This window comes from Lolium perenne, chromosome 2 (genome assembly GCF_019359855.2).
Source record: "Lolium perenne isolate Kyuss_39 chromosome 2, Kyuss_2.0, whole genome shotgun sequence".
Taxonomy (NCBI): domain Eukaryota; kingdom Viridiplantae; phylum Streptophyta; class Magnoliopsida; order Poales; family Poaceae; genus Lolium; species Lolium perenne.
The window spans coordinates 10,805,251-10,820,960 of record NC_067245.2 but is presented as its reverse complement, the minus strand read 5'-3'; the positions used below and the strand labels follow the sequence as shown (position 1 = coordinate 10,820,960).

At 48.6% G+C, this 15,710-nt stretch overlaps 1 long non-coding RNA gene across 1 annotated transcript; it reads right to left on the bottom strand.

The window, feature by feature from the left end:
* Positions 1 to 4,323: 4,323 nt before the first annotated feature.
* Positions 4,324 to 5,235, bottom strand: LOC139835122 (uncharacterized). Its single transcript, XR_011750831.1, has 3 exons — positions 5,069 to 5,235; positions 4,856 to 4,966; positions 4,324 to 4,738 (listed from the first exon to the last, which is right to left on the bottom strand). It is a non-coding gene; the product is annotated as an uncharacterized lncRNA (long non-coding RNA).
* Between the last annotated feature and the right edge of the window lie 10,475 nt (positions 5,236 to 15,710).

Genomic DNA, 15,710 nt, shown 5'->3' with positions numbered 1-15,710 from the left:
CGCCGCCAGTATTTTGTCCAAATACCAACGACGTGGAACTTTTGTGGTGCGTCACTCCTGTTTTTACTCCTATGGACTATGTCCTACTAGTGCTAGGAAATGTTGCGTATGAAAGGTTTCGCACCAAAGTGGTATGATCTAATTATGCAATTTGTTGAGGGATGGTCTGTTGGAATTAAGGTCAATAACAATATCGGTCATTATTTTCAAACTAGAAAGGGGTCGAGGCAAGGCGATCGCGAATCCCCGTACTTTTCAAAATCATCGTGAATATGTTTGTTATCTTAATAGTGAGGGCAAGAATAACAAGGGGTTCAGAACCGTGACCGCTCCCGCACCCCTGTAACCCTCCCGCACCCCAGCCCTAACCGCCGTCGCCGGTAGCGCCGCCGGGGCAAAGGCCCACGGGGCGTGGCGGCGGCGGGGGCTCCTCCTCGTCGACGCCTGGTGACGGCGGCCCGATCTCCCTCCTCGATGCATCGCGGGCGCGCGGATGAGTCGGGCGGCGGCGGCCTGCGCTGCGCCCCCTTCTCCCGTCAGCTCCCCTGGCGGACGGCGTGTGGGATGGGCGGCGACGGCCAGTGCTGCAGCCTCCCTCCTCCCGTCGGCTCCGCAGCACTCCGGTAGGGGTTGGTGGTGGGCGGCAGCCAGGCTCATGGCCTGCGCCAAATTCCCCCCCCCCCCCCGCCTCTTGTCGGTGAGTGGAGGCGATCTCGGGTTTCACCCGCGACACGAGGTCATCCGGGGCAGCAGCCTTGGGTACGACGGTGGAGGTGGCCCTCTTCTTCGTCGGAGAGGGTCGGCTTGCGGTTGGTGGTGGTGGATCTATCGATCTGTCACCGCGTTCCGGCTGTGAGATAGAGATGCTTGGAAGCCGGCGACGGATTCGCCGGTGGAGGGTTGGTATGGCCAGCCCGGGACGGTCGCCGATGTGGGGGTCCGACCTGAATAAAGGTGGTGGTCCTAGGGTCTCTCTTGCGTGAAGAGGAAGACCTACTGGAGGCCTGGACTCGTGATCTAGCCGCAGTGTTGAGTTCCGGAAGGCTCCGCCGGCGGATGTAACAGTGCTTTTTGCCTGGAGTTTGCTGGATCGGTGGTATTCGGTCGTGCGCACCCATGCTTTTATTCCGACCGATTGGTTCTGGAGGGAGAGGCGCGAAGCTCTTTTTCTGTGTTGACATCAAGTGACTATGGATCCATGATGAAAGTCGGAAGAAGGGAAGTTCATGAAGGCCGGAGGGGAGGACTAGCTCTTGGTGTTCCGGGCTTCACAGTAGTGGTATGAAAGTGGGGGCGACAACACATGTGAAGTTAAGAGTACTACCTTTCAGGGTGAAAATCCAATGTCTTGCCTTAACTGGTTGTGCCTGGCAATGACCTTGTTGGAGGCATTGTTTTGAGAGCGGGGACTATCTTCAGGGTGAAAACCTAAGATCTTTGATCGGACGACGATGGTGTTAGCGCACTGTTCCCTTCTTGGAGGCGTCGTTTTTGGAGAGTCTGTATTTCAGGTGTTGTTTTGGCGGTGGATGTATTGCTGTTGTTAGGCCCGAGATGCTGTAGCGGGACTTTTGTTTCTTAGTTTTCTTTTCCTTTTTTTGGCTGTGTGCATCCGTAGTGCCATTAGGGTGGTGCGTTGTTGCAGAGGCTGGGTGTAATTTGTATCGTTTTGATATCAATATATTCCCTTTATCGAAAAAAAATAGTGAGGGCAATAGAAGATGGTCAAGTAGGTGGAATCATACCCCATCTAGTTGAGGGTGGAGTGTCCATCCTACAGTATGCCGGTGGCATGATCTTATTTATGGAACATGATTTTCAGAATGATGTTAATATGAAATTAATTGTCTATCTTCTATCAACTTCTGGGGCTTAAGAATTAGTTTTCATAAGAGTGAGATGTTCAATTTCGGAAAGGCCAAAAAGATGGAGAATAAATACAAGCAATTTTTTTTGGATATGTTGTTGTCTCTCTTCATTTTCGATACATAGGTTTCCCTGTCCATCATAGAAGATTATCTTCTATCTCTAAATAGCAATCCCCCACTAGGAGGAATTCTCTGCAATTTCATGAAGCCACGTCACCCCTATTAGTTTGGCAGCCACCGATCGAGCAGTTTCCGTTCTCTGTTAGCAGCCCCATTCATTATCGATTTATCTTCTTCAAGTGCATGCACAAATTATGAGCCATTGTTGTCGTCTCCCATCCCCAATCCACACATTGATTATCATCCGTTTCACCTCCCATCATGCAGCATTTACCGTCCTGCCGTTTCCCCCTCTATCTCCTTCACACCCGTCCTCAATATGAGCGAGCGACCAACCTGCCGCGTTTTATTCGTGTCGTCCCTCGCTTCCTCGCTGCAGCTGATGAGGATGGGGAGACGGCGCAGTTGCATGACATTGTCCATGATCTCACTTCAGAACCACCAAGATGACGGGCGCAAGGCGCGGGCAGCTAGCATGGCGTTCATGCGGCGGGGGTCAGTGCTACGGCGGCCGGCAGAGGTGCTCATGGTATTCGCGGCGGCAAGGCACTGCTACCCCCCGGAGGTGGTCGTGCGGCTACGCAGGAGGAGTTGAAATCGGGCGAGACCGGGCTGGCGTCAAGAAGGCCAAGTTCATGTTTCTCACGTTTTCCATGACTGAATTTCACTCAAGCGTCTCCAGTCTGCAAAACTATTCCTCTCATAACATTCGTGTTGATAGTAAGTTTGAGTGGTGTTGGTCTCGATTTATTTTCTTGAATCGGCTTCGCTTCTTACTGTCTACGTGAGAATCTAACTTTTGTATTGTTACTACCACTGAATTGCTTGCAGGAGGTATCAGGTATAGGTTGCAGACAAGAGAAGCTAACATATGCGTGCGGTAGAAGTTTTCCTACCTTCGAAATCAGTTTTTTCTTTCAACACTGACCCAGAATTCTTTTCACATATTAGGTATGGGTTGCAGACAAGAGAAGCTAACATATGTATGCGGTAAAAGTTTTCCTATCTCTAAATCAGTTTTTTCTTTGAACACTGAACCAGAATTCTCTTCACATACTAGATCTTTCTTTTTTTTCTTTATTGTGAATCGGCTGCCTCACGTGATAACTTTATTTCAAATAATCTCCTAGGTAGTTTTGTAAATTTTATGAGTTGACTTCCATCTTCTTCCTTCTCATGGTCTAACTGGTGTCAACTTCTTTGATTCTTCAGATGTCCAAACTGGCCGCCATCGGAAGCAACCGGTATTCAGTTATATACCCATATCCCCACTCTCTTTTACATAAGCATCACAGACGTAGGATCTGCACATTGCTTACCACAGCCACTTGACAAATTTGGTACAACATGCATCGAGTTGCAGTCAATAGCATATGCGGATTGATGTAGTTCTTTTTTTGTGATCTGAGGTTGGATTTTCAGGTTCTTCAGGTATGTAGGAAGGAAGGCTTCTCTTGCGGGATCTGAGTAGCACCATTTCTGGTTTGCGCTGTTGTTATAGGCTGCATACCACAACCCTTTGTATTATAGTATTATTTTGTTTACCTCCTATTGTTTTATTTTGCTGATATTTTTTTATTTGCATAACTATATAAAAATGAGCATGAATAATGGCTGAGTTTGTCTGTGGGAAAAGAAGCACTTCAGAATTGTTGTACACTCCTATAAAAATATGTTGTACACTTTCGCTTCAAAGCACTCCAGCTATTGTTCAGAAGACAAATTATTGTTGTACCTCAGTTCATCTGTCACGGACGTTGGGCTTTTCAGCACTGACATATATCATGTCACATGTTCAGTTATTCTTCCCATAGCACCTGCGTTTGGCACAAGCACCAGCAAGAAGATCCGAAAATGACTACATAGAGCATTATCCAAAAGTGTAACGCATTTGCATACATATTTTAGTGTGCATCCATGAATTTACATGGTTCCACTGGTGGAAAAAGGGCCTTTGGTCGCGGTTGGCAACTGCCATTAGTCGCGGTTGCGCAACCGCGACCAAAATAGCGCGACTAAAGGCCCCCCCTTTAGTCGCGGTTCCTTACGAACCGCGACTAAAGGCCCGTCTACGTGGGCCGCAGGCGAGAGCCAGGGCGGAGGACCTTTAGTCGCGGTTCTTCTGGCCAACCGCGACTAAAGGCCTCCGCAGGGTTTAGGGTTTAGCCCCCCCTCCCCCTAAATCTGGTTTCTTTTTAATTTGTATTGTTTTATTTCTTTTGGGTTTTAATTTTGAAGGAGTTTCACATATTCTACGGTACTACATACATGCATATGAATGTACAATTTCAAACAAATTTGAAATTAGAACCAAAAAGAATTCAAGAGGAATATACAATATATATTCAATATCGGATGACCATATACAATATATATTCAATATCGGATGACCATATACAATTTTGAACAAGTTTCCATCCATAATTTAGTGCATATGAAGTTCTACGTCATCGTAATGGTGTTCTCCTCTAGGATCGATGACTTCCCTCGCCAACCATCCAGCTAGTTCCTCTTGAAGTGGTCGGAAGCGAGCTTCTGGACTAAGCGTCTTCCGGAGGTTATTCCTCATGATGTTGTTCTCACACTTCTGGTCCCGCTCATTGCAGTATCTCCGGATCCTCTCACAAACATAGTATCCACATAGATTGGTCCCCGGTGGCTGAATATCCCCAGTCGTCCGCACTGCCATTTTAAATTGTAGCTCTTTTTTGAATTCACCGACCTTTTTATCTACGAACCGTCTCCAAACCCTACGAGGCAAAGAAAATTAAATGAACAAGAGAGTTATTAATTAGTTACTTGATATTAGAAAATGATGAACGAAATAGGCCGATCGATATAGAGCGCAAATGAATGAAAATAATTACTTTTGCATCATTTTTCTCATGTCGGCCCAAAGCGCCGGATCCATATTCAGAGAGTCGTGGACGAGAACTGTGGAGGTGTGAAATTGAATTACCATAAGAATCCAGTGGAACCTGCGGACACGATACATGCACAATCATGCATAACTCATCGATTAGCCACATACCATGCATGGAGTAAACAAAAGAGAATGTGCTCAAGACAGAAACACTCACCCAAAATGGTAAGGAAATAGAATATCACTTTTGAGTTCCTGTTTTCTAAAAAACCGCCACAGGTCATCCTCCACGTCGTCGGGGTGGTGTTCTAACACATATGAATTAACGATTTGTGGGTCAATGAACCCAACATCATGGATGTTCCTTATTCGCATTTCCCGCTTCTTCATTCTGCATAATAGCGTACACAACAAGATAGTTAGGACAATATATATATATATATATATATATATATATATATATATATATATATATATATAGTGCAGGCAATGAACGAGATGGGGTAGAAATTAATAAATCACTTACAGAACGTAGCAACTGATGATAGATTTGTCGAGGTCGCGCAGATTGAACAGCTGGAACAATTCACTCCGATGAATTTGTATATAGTAATGTTTGAAGTGATGCTCATATCTAACTTCCGCATAAATATAGTCTTTGGCGTTTTTAAGTTTTATGTAACCCTTGTACCAATTTAGCAGACCTTTCATTTGTCGAGGTAGATCCTCTTCCTGCGCAGGCTCGACGAGAGGGCCATTCTTCACATATGTAAATACTACGTCCTTCATTGGCGCCTCATCAAGGCCTAACAGTGCACGAAGAGTGATACCTAAGTCGGCCGCTTGTTCTCTGGCACTCGTTACAGTCAATCCATGTGCTGCCGCAGCTGCTATGATATCGGGGGCATCCGGACCGGCGGCTTGCACTATGAGCAGGGCGATCGTTTGTTTACTTTGTTCCCCGAGCTGCGCAACTTCTTTCCCCCTTTCTAATTTTTTCTCGGCCTCCTCCAAGGCTTTCTTCTCCGCCAACTCTTGGTTCCTCTTGAACGCGAGTGCTTGCCTACGAAGTTCACGTAAATAGTCGTCAGACAGATTCTTCGCGGCTTGGGACGGTGTGTTCAAAAATGACTTAGCCCAGCTCTTTTCCTTGTCAGAAAATACTTGCTTGGGCTCGGGCTCTCTTTTCTTCTTGCAGTCCGCCTTCCATTTCTCATAATCAGCAGCCGCGTGTGCGTCGACTTCCTCGGCACTACGTTCCCAAGGCCTTGTGGGGAGAGGCTTCAGTGATGGCTCTGGTATCTTTGTGGTTCTAGGTACATAAGGGTCCGGGTTAATAACCCAGGACTGCTTCTGCTTCTTCGCCGGAGGTGGATTGGGGGGCAGTGTCTGATCACCCGCCGGACGAGGACTGGGGGGCGGCGTCTGCTTACCCGCCGGAGGTGAATTGGGGGGCGGCGTCGGCTGACGTGAAGGAGGTGTAGGTGAAGCACCACCACCACCACCGCCACCGCCACCGTCACCGCCACCGCCACCGCCACCGCCACCGCCACCACCACCACCGTAGGGGGGTGGACTTGTTGGCGCCTCGCCTGGAAACTTGATAAATTTCTTCTGCCATAGAATGAACTGGCGCTTGACATCTCCAAGTCTTTTCACCCCTTCAGGTGTAGTAATGTCAATGTCCAGGTCCTCAAACCCTTGGACTATCTCCTCCACCGTGACACGAGCATAGCCATCTTGAATGGGGTTGTTGTGGTGGAGTGCTCCAGGTGGTAAAGCACTGCCGATGGCTACCTTCATTGACATGTTCCCGATAGGATAATACAGATGACATGCTTTCATCTCCTTTATATCGTCCACGGGGTAGCGAGGAGGCTCCGGTGCAGTAATTTCGACCACCAGAGGCTCCGGTGCAGTAATTTCGATCGTCGGTGCACCCGCCGGTGTGGCGTCCGTGGTAGCCACGCTGCTACGTCTCCTCTGCTGGCTTCAGAGATCCCTTGGATGATCTTCATGCTTTGCGCCCGAGCTGCATCTCTTTCGGCTACTAGTACACTCACGGTTTTCTTCATCACATACATTTCCGTTACCAAGCTGCGCCACAACATCTGCATCCCGATCCATCTTTCTCTTACGGCTTCTCAGCAACCGTACGGGTCATCGTTCTGGGGGAACCCTACTTTCCACGGAATGGGCCCCATGCCTCGTACACGTCCTCCGTGTTCAGGATTCCCGAGGGCTTTTGTCAGGGCGTCGTTCTCTCTGTTGAACTTGATCCTCCCCTCTTGAGCATCCCTCATTGCCTCAATAAGCTTTTGGGTGGGTTTAATTATTTTGCCCTGATAAACACACTCCCCTGTCTCCGGGTTCAGCGATCCCCCATGCCCGTACCACCAGCTTTTGGCCCTTGGGTCCCATCCCTCCGTGCACAGACGGATTCCTCGCGCCCTCAGCTCGTTCTCCATCTTCTCCCACTTAGGCTGCCAAAAGCGATACCCTCCTGGCCCCATAATATGATTGTACTCCTTCTTGGCCGCATTCTCCTTATTTTTTTTCGATATTTCAAGGAACTGCTCCGATTTCTTTTGCTTCACAAATTCTGGCCAATCATGTTGCAGTTTCTCATATTGTCCTTTGAAATCCGGAGTCTTGCCCTGCTTGACAAAGTCATGGGCTAGATTTTGCTTGTATTTCCGGAATGCGTTGGACATCTTAGAAAGAGCGAACTGTTTGACTAGCTTGCACCTCTCCTTGTTTTCCTGAATCTTGTTACCCTTCTCATCGTATTTGCGGTATTCCGGAGGTAGAACGAAATGTTCCATAAGCTTGTTGAAGCAATCTTTTTTTGTTCTCTTATCGACAAAAGTGAAACCAAGACGTGCCTTCTTTGGCTCATTCCACTCCTGGACGGTGATCGAGACGTTGTCTCTAACAACGGCTCCGCATTGGCTGATAAACTTGGTGGCGTTCTTGCTGGGCTCCAGCGGCCTGCCGGTTTCTTCCTCGACAACCTCGATGGTGCATGTTTCGTTTGGTTTCATCGTCTTGGTTGCGCGCGGCGGTACTTCGTTCGGCAGTACTTCGGGCGTTGGTACCTTTGGCGGCGGCGGTACTTCGTTCGGCAGGCGAGGGCGGCGGCGAGGGTCGCCGGCGAGGGTCGACGGTGCGAGAAGAGGACGGCAGGGCGGGGCGGCGGCGTCGTTGGCGGCGGGGCGGGGCGGCGGCGTCGATCGTCTTGCAGAGAATTCGTGCGGAGAAGACGAGAATGGAGGCGACGGTTCGGGCGCGAGTATTTATAGCCCCCCCCCCCTTTAGTCGCGGTTGGGGAGGCGACCCGCGACTAAAGGGTACCCTTTAGTCGCGGTTGGCCAGACCAACCGCGACTAAAGGGTATTTCGGCGGGTTTTTCCGTTCCCGCGCGCAGAGACCTTTAGTCGCGGTTGGCGGTCTTTTTTCAAATTACTTTTCTTTTTCAAAATCATAAAATACAAATAATATATCAAAAAATTCAGAAAAATAAAACTAATTCAATTCAAAATATTAAAAATACAAATTATATATCAAAAAAATCAGAAAAATAAAACTAATTCATTTCAATATGTTAAAAATACAAATAATATATCAAAAAATTCAGAAAATTAAAACTAATTCAATTCAAAATATTAAAAATACAAATTATATATCAAAAAAATCAGAAAAATAAAACTAATTCAATTCAAAATTTTAAAAATACAAATTATATATAAAAAAAATCAGAAAAATAAAACTAATTCAATTCAAAATGTTTAAAATACATATAATATATCAAAAAATTCATAAAAATAAAACTAATTCAATTCAAAATCTTAAAAATACAAATAATATATCAAAAAATTCAGAAAAATAAAACTAATTCAATTCAAAATTTTAAAAATACAAATTATCAAAAATTCATAAAAATAAAACTAATTCAATTCAAAAGTTCGTTGGCCCCCTCTTCCCGCCTCTTTCCGCCGACCCCCTCTTCCCTCCTCGTCTTCCCGCCATTTCTTCCCTGTCTTCCCGCCTCTTTCTTCCCGCCAATTGTTTCCCGCCAATTTCTTCCGGCCTCTTTCTTCCCGCCAATTTTTTCCCGTCAATTTCTTCCCGCCACTTTCTCCCCGCCTCTTTCTTCCCGCTCCCATTTTTCCCGCCAATTGTCACTACATATAGGTAGCCCGGCTTGGCCAGCATTATCACATCTCTACAATCTCTCATCACTCTCTCATGGCTTCCACCGCACCCACTCTAACCTACCAGCAGGTGGAGGAGCTTTGCGCCTCGAACTACCCTTGCCCTCTGGGCTACCGCGTTCCTGTCGGCTGGAGCCTAAGCGCCGGCGGCGTGCCGGTCCCTCCCGTCCCTCAGGGTACTGCGCGCCGGGCGGCCATCACGAACCACTACTACCTCGACCTCACGCCGGAGCAGCGGATGAATCCCCGCTGGCATCCTGATAACCAGCATACTTGGGACGCCTTCTTCATCAATCGGCGTGAGAGGGCGCTCGCCAGGTATGAGGAGGACGGTCTGCCTCCTGGAAACTTCCACGAGGCCGGCCGTCGGCTATGGTGGTACGGCCGGACTCTGCAGAGCGTCATGGACTACATCACGGCCGGCGATATCCCCCGCCTGCGCTACCCTCAGTTCGAGCCACGAGCGCCGCCCGACGATAGCGACGACAGCAGCGACGACGACGCCGGCAACTTAGAAGGCGACGACTACCAGTACAACGGCGGCGGCTATGAAGACTACGAGTATGCATATTATACGCCTAGGCAGGAGTATGACTAAATCACTCCAAATTTCATGTATGCAGGAGTATGACTTAGTCACTCCAAATTTCCTGTATGCAGGAGTATGACTTAGTCACTCCAAATTTCATGTATGCAGGAGTATGACTTAGTCACTCCAAATTTCCTGTATGCAGGAGTATGACTGAATCACTCCAAATTTCATGTATCATCAGTGCTATCTCGAGTCAATTGAATCATTCGAAAATGGACACCAAACACATCACGGGTAATATAATTCACATGATTCATTCAACAAAGTTTGGTACAATAAATTATTACACATCATTTCTTCCCTTGTGTCCCTGCTTGCTTACGATTGTGCCGTATCCATGGAGCATCCTCATCATTTAACTTAATGCTTGGGTCGGTGTTCACTTTGAAGGGCGGAATTTCAGCAAACATATTATAATCTTCTGACATGTCTGTCTTGTCCTCCACTCCCACGATGTTTCTTTTCCCTGAAAGAACAATGTGGCGCTTTGGATCATCGCATGATGTACTGATCGTTTTCTTATCTTTCCGTTTCCTCGGTTTGCTACTCATGTCTTTCACATAGAAAACCTGAGCGACATTTTTCGCTAGGACGAATGGTTCGTCAAGGTAACCAAGATTGTTGAAATCCACCATTGTCATTCCGTATTGCTGGTCCACCTTTACCCCACCTCCTGTTAGCTTGAACCATTTGCACCGGAACAAAGGGACCCTAAAGGAGGGTCCATAGTCAAGTTCCCATATTTCCTCTATGTAACCATAATATGTGAACTTTTGCCCATTCTCGGTTGCTGCATCAAAGCGGACACCACTGTTTTGGTTGGTGCTCTTTTTATCTTGGGCGATCGTGTAAAATGTATTCTCATTTATCTCGTACCCTTGGAAAGTCGTTATAGTCGAAGATGGTGTCTTGGCCAACATGTACAGCTGATCTACAACATGATCGTCACTCATTAAATGTTTTCTCAACCAACTGCCGAAAGTTTCCATGTGGGCCTTCCTAATCCAGGATTCAGGCTTCCCAGGGTTGTCCGAGCGTAAAATATTCTTGTGTTTCTCAAAGTACGGAGCCACCAAGCTGGAATTGGTCAGAACTGTGTGGTGTGCTTCAGTCAGAGAATGGCCATCCATACATATCGTTGATTTCCTTCCGATCGTGCCTTTTCCACTTAGTCTCCCCTCGTGCCGCGATTGAGGAAGACCAATCGGCTTAAGGTCAGGAACAAAGTCAACACAAAACTCAATTACCTCCTCATTTCCATAGCCCTTGGCGATGCTTCCTTCTGGCCTAGCACGGTTACGAACATATTTCTTTAATATTCCCATGAACCTCTCGAAGGGGAACATATTGTGTAGAAATACAGGACCGAGAATGGAAATCTCATCGACTAGGTGAACCAGGAGGTGCGTCATAATATTGAAGAAGGATGGCGGGAACACCAACTCGAAACTGACAAGACATTGGATCACATCGTTCTGTAACCGTGGTAGAACTTCTGGATTGATTACCTTCTGAGAGATTGCATTGAGGAATGCACATAGCTTCACAATGGCTACTCGAACATTTTCCAGCAGGAGCCCCCTCAAAGCAATCGGAAGCAATTGCGTCATAATCACGTGGCAGTCGTGAGACTTCAGGTTTTGGAACTTTTTCTCCGCCATGTTTATTATTCCCTTTATATTGGACGAGAATCCTGACGGGACCTTCATACTGCTCAGGCATTCAAAAAGATGACCTTCTCTTCTTTGGTCGGAGCGTAGGCTGGCACGACCTTGAAACCGTTCCGGATGCCGGTCATCCGGGTCTTTCAAACTTTGCTGGTCCTGCCGTGCTTCCTTTGTATCATTTGACTTCCCATACACGCCCAAGAAGCTTAGGATGTTCACGCAAATATTCTTCGTAACGTGCATCACGTCGATTGCAGAGCGGACTTCTAGGACTTTCCAATATTCTAGCTCCCGGAATATAGATTTCTTCTTCCACATGGCTACGTGCCCGTCAGCTCCCTTCGGAACTGATTGTCCGCCAGGACCCTTTCCAAAGATGACTTTCAAATCCTTGACCATATCAAATACCTCAGCACCAGTGTGTTCCGCAGGCTTCGGCCGGTGATCAGCCTTGCCGTTGTAATGCTTGCCTTTCTTTCTTACTGGATGACCTTTCGGAAGAAATCGACGATGCCCAAGGTACACGTTCTTCTTACAATTTGGCAAATGTACACTTTCAGTCTCATGTAAGAAGTGCGTGCATGCATTGTATCCCTTATTTGACAGTCCCGAAAGGTTACTAAGAGCAGGCCAATCGTTGATGGTTACGAAAAGCAACGCTCGTAGGTCAAATTCCTCTTCTTTGTGCTCATCCCACACACGGACACCAGGTCTGCCCCACAGCTGTAAAAGTTCATCAACTAATGGCCTTAGGTACACATCGATGTCGTTGCCGGGTTGCTTCGGACCTTGGATGAGCACTGGCATCATAATGAACTTCCGCTTCATGCACAACCAAGGAGGAAGGTTGTAGATGCATAGAGTCACGGGCCAGGTACTATGGCTGGAGCTCTGCTCGCCAAAAGGATTCATGCCATCCGTACTTAGACCAAATCTTATGTTCCTTGCGTCAGCTGCAAAATCTTTGAACTCTCTGTCGATCTTTCTCCATTGCGTTCCATCTGCGGGGTGTCTCAACTCCCCGTCCGACTTACGGTCCTCTTTGTGCCATCGCAACAACTTGGCATGCTCTTTGTTCCTGAACAGATGTTTCAACCGTGGTATTATAGGAGCATATCACATCACCTTGGCGGGAACCCTCTTCCTGGGTTTCTGGCCCTCAACATCGTCACCAGGGTCATCGCCTCTAATCTTATAACGCAATGCAGTGCATACCGGGCATTCATTCAAATTCTCGTATTCACCGCGGTAGAGGATGCAGTCGTTGATGCATGCATGTATCTTCAGAACCTCTAAACCTAGAGGGCAGACAACCTTCTTTGCTTAAATGCGTACTGGCGGGCAACTCGTTATTCTTTGGAAACATATTCTTCAACATTTTCAGCAAGTTTTCAAATGCCGAGTCAGCTACACCTGCTTGTGCCTTCCATTTCAGCAAATCCAGTGTGCAGCCCAGCTTTTTCAGACCATCATCGCATCCGGGGTACAGCGCCTTCCTGTGATCCTCTAACATGCGATCCAAATTCTCCCTCTCTTTTTCAGTTTCGCAGCGTCTCCGTGCATCAGCAATGGTCCGACCAAGATCATCAACGGGATCATCACGTGCCTCTTCTTCACCTTCCCCTTCACCTTCCCCTTCACCTTCAGCATCCTCCATGAAAGTATCACCGAAATGAGCAAGATAGCTTTCATCGATGAAATCATCCCCTTCTTCATCTTCTTCCATTATAACCCCTCTTTCTCCATGCTTGGTCCAACAATTATAGCTTGGCATGAAACCGTGCCGAAGCAGGTGCATGTGAACATCTCTTGAGGAAGAGTAACCCTTCTGATTCTTACAGTTAACACATGGACAGATAACAAAACCCCCCTGCTTGTTCGCATTAGCCACTACGAGGAAATCTTTCAAACCCGTACTGAACTCGCCGGAGAGTCGGTTACCGTACATCCATTGTCGATTCATCTGCATTATTATAATATAAAATATATAATTAACCATCATGCATTTGTTAAACTAACTAGCTACAAACAATATAAATTAAACAATGAACTACACACACATGCATATTTTATCAACGACACATCAAAGGTTCAAGTTGCTAACCGCGATCGAGGAGGAAAAAATAAATGAGAAAGCTCAAGTGTGGCTCCAACACTTCATATCATGTTTGTTTCATGCTCTTGGGGCATTTCATCAAACACCTTATGTGCATAAGAGGAACCAAAAGCAAACCTAACACCCACTTGTGAAGTTTGTGAAGAGAATGGCTCCAAATGGCTAAGTGTTGGCTGCTGGATGGGTATATATAGGGGGGGCTTTAGTCCCGGTTGGCCTGGCCAACCGCGACTAAAGGCCTTCGGGCACCTTTAGTCGCGGTTGGCCTAAAGCCCCCCACGTGCACCGGCTGGCCACCGAGCGCTCTGGGCCCAGGCCTTTGGTCGCGGTTCGCCTCCCGAACCGCGACTAAAGGTCCCATTAGTCGCGGTTCCTATAGCTTCGTGACTTATGGGGCTCACCGGAAGCCTGTTTTTCTACCAGTGTTCCTTGAACTAGGCTCGAACTTAACTTTTCTTATGTGCTGTGAGTATCTTCTCTAAACATGTATTCTCGCAGCAACGCGCGGGGTTTCATCTAGTTAGACAAAGAATGGAACCCAGTGGATACCCGCTTTGAAAAGAAGGTGGGTTGCTAGCAAAGAAAGTTACTATTATATATACGGTGGTTTGTTTGTGCTTATTAATTATTTTCTAATAAAAAATTACCGATATTCATGTAATCTTCCTTAGAGATACCTAAAGGGGTTCGGAAAATATTTGATTTCTATTTATTTCTTTCGGTAAAGTGATCAACTGATCAACGTAAACGAACATATATAGTAACAAGATGGTGCATAATTTGCTGACCCAAAGACCAAGGTAGTCTTGGGATGGAGGTTCTCGACATTAAAAATAAATGTTTTCACAGTAAGTGGATTTACAAACTTTTAAATGAGGGAGGTGTGTGGCAAGAGTTGCTACATAATAAATACCTCTAAAACATTATCACAAGTGACTACCAAACCAACGGACGACTCTCAATTTTGGAAAGGGTTAATGGTAGTCAAAGATGAGTTCTTTAGGCTCATTTAGCGTAGGGAAACGACCACAGTTTTGGGAGGATACTTGGTTAGGGGATGCGTCGTTGGCCAACCCTTCTAAGTATTGTATCAAATTTAGACGAGCCTGAAAATAATAATCACTGAAGACAGCTCCTCGCGTCGCCTCCTCCGGGTGACCGGGGAGCCCAAACCCAAATCCCCGCCGCCACCCCGCCCCCTCCCTGGCTCCCTCCCCTCGTCGCTCCCCGAGGTGCCCCTCGACAAAGCCGGGCGGCGCCTGTGAAGGGGGCGGCGGGGTTTTATGCCCTCTCGGCTCTCGCGCTGTGGCTAGGGAGGAGGGCCGCCACGTTGGGGGCCGGAGGCCGGCGAGTTGGCGCAGCAGCGGGTGAGGCTTGGCCGGGTGTGCGGCGTGCGGCGACGGAGGAGCCTTCGACGCGGCGACGGCTGGACCTGTGGCGGCGGCGCGGGCGTCAGGGCCTGCCCCGGGCCCGATCTGGACCTCATGGGCCGCTGCGCGGGCTGCTCGCGGTGGCTCCAGGCCGCTCGGATGGCGCAAGGTGGGCGAACTGCTGCTGCCTGTGCTGTTCGCTCCGCCTCCCGCGGCAGCCGGACGACGACGGTTTGCGGCGGCGGCGGTTGGGGCTGCTCGGAGCTGGTGCTCGCCGGCGCTGGCAAGCCGGGGCGGCGGCCCCGGAGACGCGGTGGTGGAGGGGTTGGGGCGGCCGGCTTTGCCTCGGCACGGAGGTTGCGCGGAGGACGGCGGATCTCGGGGGGTCTCGGCGCGACGGTCGCGTGGAGGCTGCTCCCAACTTCGTCGGTGTCCCGGTGGCCATGGTGGGCCACTGCGTGTGGCAGGTTGCCATTGTTGGCACCTGCAAGCCCATGGCAGAGGTGAGCCATGGCGCATGGACGGCGGCGCGGCGGCGCGGCTTTTTGGTGGACCGGGCGTTGGTTCCGCAACGTCTCGGGGACGGCGGTAAGTTGGCATGAGGAGCTGGCCTACCGTGCGTGGAGGCCGGAGCGGCGGCTCCGGGAACAAGGCGTGTTGACGATATGCCCTGGCTGTGTGGGCGGCAGGGCATGTCTCCGTGGCGTGGGCGGCGCCCCTGTTGCGGTGGTTTGTGCTCGTTCGGGGTTTGGGCTATCTTTGACAGTGACGGTGTTGTAGGTCTCCGGACGAAAGTCTTGCCCGACTCGGTCGGTGCCGGCAACGACGACGCTCGAGGGCGCCGTTCTCCTCCTTGGAGGCGTTGGCCGTGGAGTCCTCACACACCTCCGCCTATCATTC